Source organism: Macaca fascicularis, chromosome 3 (assembly GCF_037993035.2).
Source record: "Macaca fascicularis isolate 582-1 chromosome 3, T2T-MFA8v1.1".
Lineage (NCBI taxonomy): Eukaryota > Metazoa > Chordata > Mammalia > Primates > Cercopithecidae > Macaca > Macaca fascicularis.
This window is the reverse complement of record NC_088377.1, coordinates 182662132-182666982: the sequence shown is the minus strand read 5'-3', so window position 1 is coordinate 182666982 and position 4851 is coordinate 182662132. Positions and strand designations below refer to the sequence as shown.

At 38.0% G+C, this 4851-nt stretch overlaps 1 pseudogene; it reads left to right on the top strand.

The window, feature by feature from the left end:
• The first annotated feature begins 227 nt into the window (after positions 1-227).
• On the top strand, positions 228-2102 carry LOC102140489 (T-complex protein 1 subunit delta-like; annotated as a pseudogene).
• The last annotated feature ends 2749 nt before the right edge of the window (positions 2103-4851 follow it).

Below are 4851 nucleotides of genomic sequence, written 5' to 3'. Positions count from 1 at the left end.
GGTGTGGCTGATGATGCTGGTCTGGCGATCACACTTTGAGAACTATGGTTTAAAGTAACTTGGCCAAAGTCCCCCAGCTGGTAGATTCCTGTGGCCCCCTAGCTCGCTAGTGGAATTCCATAGCCATCCTGGAGCCTTTGCCTAACCCTAAAGGAGCACATCTTTAGAACCTGACAGCAAAACAAGCAACAAAAAACAAAACAAGATGTAACACATAAGGAGAAAGTTTTAGTTAACATGCCCAAGTAAAGACGTCATTTGGACCGTGGGGCAGGGCACCCACCAGGGCTTCCAGCTGTGTGTGAAGGGTGCCTGTCAGGGACATGACAAGCAGGCTGAGATCTGATTCAGCAACATCACAGCCAAAACTGCTGCTGATGCTATTAAAACCAGCCTTGGACCAAAAGGAATGGGAAAAAAAATTCAAGGTGGAAAAGGCAATGTGACCACTACAAATGATGGTGCCACCATTCTGAAACAAATACAAGTGTCACATCCAGCAGCAGAATGCTGGGGGAGCTAAGATACAGAAGCAGGAGATGGTACCACATCAGTAGGCACTATTGCTGGCTCTCTCATGGGTTCCTGGGCCGAGCTTCTTCAGAAAGGGATTCATCCAACCATCACTTCCAAGTCATCCCAGAAGTCTTTGGAAAAGGGTATTGAGATCTTAAGTAACGTATCTCAACCTGTGGAACTGAATGACAGAGAAACTTTGTTAAATAGTGCCACGAGTTCTTTGAACTCACAGGATGTCTTTCAGTATTCAAGATCTGCTTTCTCCGACAAGTGTAAATGCAGTGATGAAAGTGACCCAGCCACAGGTACTACTGTAAATCTTAGAGATATTAACATACAGTCATGTGCCATGTAACAGTATTTCAGTCAACAGCAGACTGCATATATGACAGTGGTTATAATGCCATGTATTTGCTATACCTTTTCAATGTTTAGATATGTAGTATTCAATACAGTAACATGCTGTACATGTTTATAGCCTACCAAGCAATAGGCTATACTATGTAACCTAAGTGTGTAGTAGGCTATACCACCTAGGTTTGTGTAAGTATACTCTATGATGTTTGCACAACAAAATGACCTAACAATGCCATTCTCAGATTATACCCCATTGTTAAGCAATACATGACTGCAGTTAAGAAACTTGGTGGAAAAATTAATGACTGTGAGTTGGTGGAAGGTCTTATTCTCACCCAGAAAGGGGTAAATTCTGGCATAACCCAATTTGAAAAGGCTAAGATTGGGCACATTCAGTTTTGCTTATCTGCTCCCAACAGATACGGAAATCAAGTAGCAGTTTCTGACAATGTTCAGATGGACTAAATGCTATGAGAGAGACAGCGTATATTTTAAGTTTAGTGTAGCAAACTTTTACAAATGGGTTATAATGTCCTCCTCATACAGGACACTTTAGAGATGCTTCTAGTGATCTTCCATGCCATTTCCTGAACAAAATTATTATGTTGGTTAAGAATATTGAAAAAGAAGATGTTGAATTCATTTGTAAGACAATTGGAACCAAGCCAGTTGCTCATACTGACCAAGTCACGCTGACATGCTGGGTTTTGCTGAGTTAGCTGAGGTCAGTTTAAATGGTTCTGGAAAACTGCTCAAGATTACAGGCTGTATAAGTGCTGGAAAAACAGTTAAAGTTGTCATAGGACTGAAGAATTGAGCCCTCCATTCATGATGTGCTATGTGTTATTTGCTCTTTGGTGAAGAGAGCTCTTACTGCAGGAAGTGGTGCTCCAATAGAATTGGCCCTATGGTTAACTGAATGTTTGTGAACATCGAGTGGTATGGAATTTTCCTGTGTTCATATTTTGCAGATGCTATGGAAGTCATTCCAACTACACTAGCTGAAAATGCTGGCATTGAATCTCATTTCTACAGTAACAGAACTAAGAAATCAACATGCCTAAAAAGAAAAAAATTGCAGGCATTAATATCAAAAGGGTGGTATTTCCATTTTGGAGGAACTGGTTGATTGCCCAACTTTTGTGATTTCATTTATTGCTCTGACCCTAGCAAATGAAACTGTCCAGAGAATTCTGAAAATTGATGCTGCGGTAAACGCTCAGTAATCTGGATAATACTGACTGGCTTACACTCTTATAGCTACTAGTAGTGTGGCTGAAGTGGAAGATCACCTTAGTGCTCTTTATTATTTGGAAGATTATTTCCTCTGTGAATTCCTGGGCTTGGTCTCCCAATTGGCATTTGCTTGAAATTGTATTGATACAATTTAGTGAACACATTAAATATTTGGTTTCCCAAAAAGGTAATTATTCATATTTAATTTATGTAATTTATTTTATAATTTTTATCAAAATTTTAATGGACATTTTTGGAGTGCAGTTGGAAAAACAATCCATTTGGAAAAATAAATAGGAGAGAACACAAGAGAAATTCTAAAATGCAAGAATAATGTGGGGACCCATATGAGATGTTGAAAATTATGTAATTAAAATTGATTTTTAAAAATCAGACCACTGACATTGGTGGTCTTAGGTATTTGTACACTCATGTCTATAGTGACATTATTTAGACAAATAGTCTGCGTCTGAACACAGAAGTGCATACAAAGAGGTAGTCATTGTTGTTGCACCTCCTATTCTTGCAAGCCCCTCTGCCTTTAGCTGAAGTGACTTCAGGAGATTTAAAGGGTAAGGGCCCTCTTTTCTCTTCCATTTTTCTTGTTTTACCCCTTTGGGAGCCAGGCATTTTGTCACTACAAAAAAATGCAAAAGTTAGCTGGAGATGGTGGCATATGCCTGTGCCTTTAGTCCCAACTACTCAGGAGGCTGAAGCAGGAGGATCAATTGAGCCCAGGAGGTTAAGGCTGCAGTGACCCATGTTCATGCCACTGCACTCCAACCTGAGCAATGGAAAAAAAAAATACACACACACACACACACACACACACACAGAAATGAGAAAGGAATATAAACATTTCTCTCCAAAAACAAAAAAACAACTAAACACAAAAGACAGTAATGTAAAAATTAAAGAAAATGAGGAACTAAAAAGCCATAATGTAGAAAACATAGCAAAATAACAGAAGTCCCTTCTTATCAGTAATTACTTTAAATATAAATGGATTAAAATCTCTAATCAAAAGACAGAGATTAAAAGAATGGATAAAAAGACATGATCCAATTATATGCTGTCCACAGAGACTCATTTTAGATCCAACAATACCAATAGAATGAAAGTGAGAAAATGGAAAACGATATTCCATGAAAATATTAACCAAAAGAGGATGTCTCTATTGCCTAGAGCCTGACTCAGTTGGAATCACTAAATTTTTATTGAATGAATGAAAGAAATATCCAAACTCACCTGGATTGAAGAATCAATGAGGTACATTTTCTCATTATATTTCAAGATAAAGTAAGAATAAAAGGAAAGAGAAAGAAAGAGAGAGAAGGATGGAGGGAAGAATAAAGACAAAGATAGATGAATGATAATCCATTTGAATTGACAATGTGATTTAGTAGAACTGAAAAAATTGGTGGCAGTGTGTTTACTTTAAACTTACCGAAAAAATATCTGTATACTTAGCTGTTAGTAATATCCATGTTTTTTTACTCCAAAATACAAGTTGTAGACCTTGTTTTCTAAATACTATTCTCCAACAAAAGAAATTGTGGCTCCTTGAAAAAATAGTGGATTCCAGAGCTAGGAGAGGTAAGACAGAAATTATGCTAAAAAGTAACGAAGTGCCCCCCCACAAAAAAAAAGATGGGAATCTTGCTGAAAGGGCATGAGAGCCAAACTGAAAGAGCCCCCTATGGCCAAGGCTGAAACAATTTGAGCAACAAAATAAATAAGAATAGTACTGGATTAAGCATAGTACTATATTATGATAGTACTAGATTAAAACCCAATGGTTAAATAAAAATCTTTGAGTCCATACCATATAAATAAATTGAGGAGAAAGTACAACTTTACTTTACAGAATAATTCCAGTTGTAAAATGTAAGGAATAAGGAAATAGAAAATCATGATTAGAATATCACAGTAATAATAACTACAAGCAGTATCCACTGATGGACGCTAAAATTGATGGGCAAAAGTTTAAGGAGAAGCAGGATACTTGTACAGTCTCAAAGTATCTCTCCCCAAAAAAAATATTATTTACAAAGAGAAAAGTAATAACTTTATGGTGGAAAAAAAAAGTTTCTTAGTTTTGGTAATTGTACTTTGGTTATAAGATGTTAACATTAAGGGAAGTTGGGTGAAGAATATACAGGAATTCTCTATACCATTTTTGCAACTTTTCTGTAAGTCTAAAATTTTCTTCAAAAATGTTTAAACTATATTTTCAAAAAGCTTTTTTGGCTGGGCACAGTGGTTCATGCCTGTAATCCCAGCATTTTGAGAGGCCAAGGTGGGTGGATCACCTGAGGTCAGGAGTTCGAGACCAGCCTGGCCAACACGATGAGATCCCGTCTGTACTAAAAACACAAAAATTAGCTGAACGTGGTGGCACACGCCTGTAGTCCTAGCTACTTGGGAGGCTGAGGCAGGAGAATCACTTGAACCCAGGTGGCAGAGGTTGCAGTGAGCCAAAAACGTGCCATTACACTACAGCCTGGGCAATAAAGTGAGACTCTATCTCAAAAAAAAAAAGTTGTTTTTTTTTTTAATATCTTAAAAAAAAAAATGACACAGGGTCTTACTGTATCATCCAGACCCAAGGGCAGTGGTGCAATCATGGGTCTTACTGTATCAACCAGACCCAAGGGCAGTGGTGCAATCATGGTTCATCGAAGCCTCAACTTCCCGGGCTCAAGCAATCCTCCCACCTCAGCCTCTCAAGTACCTGGC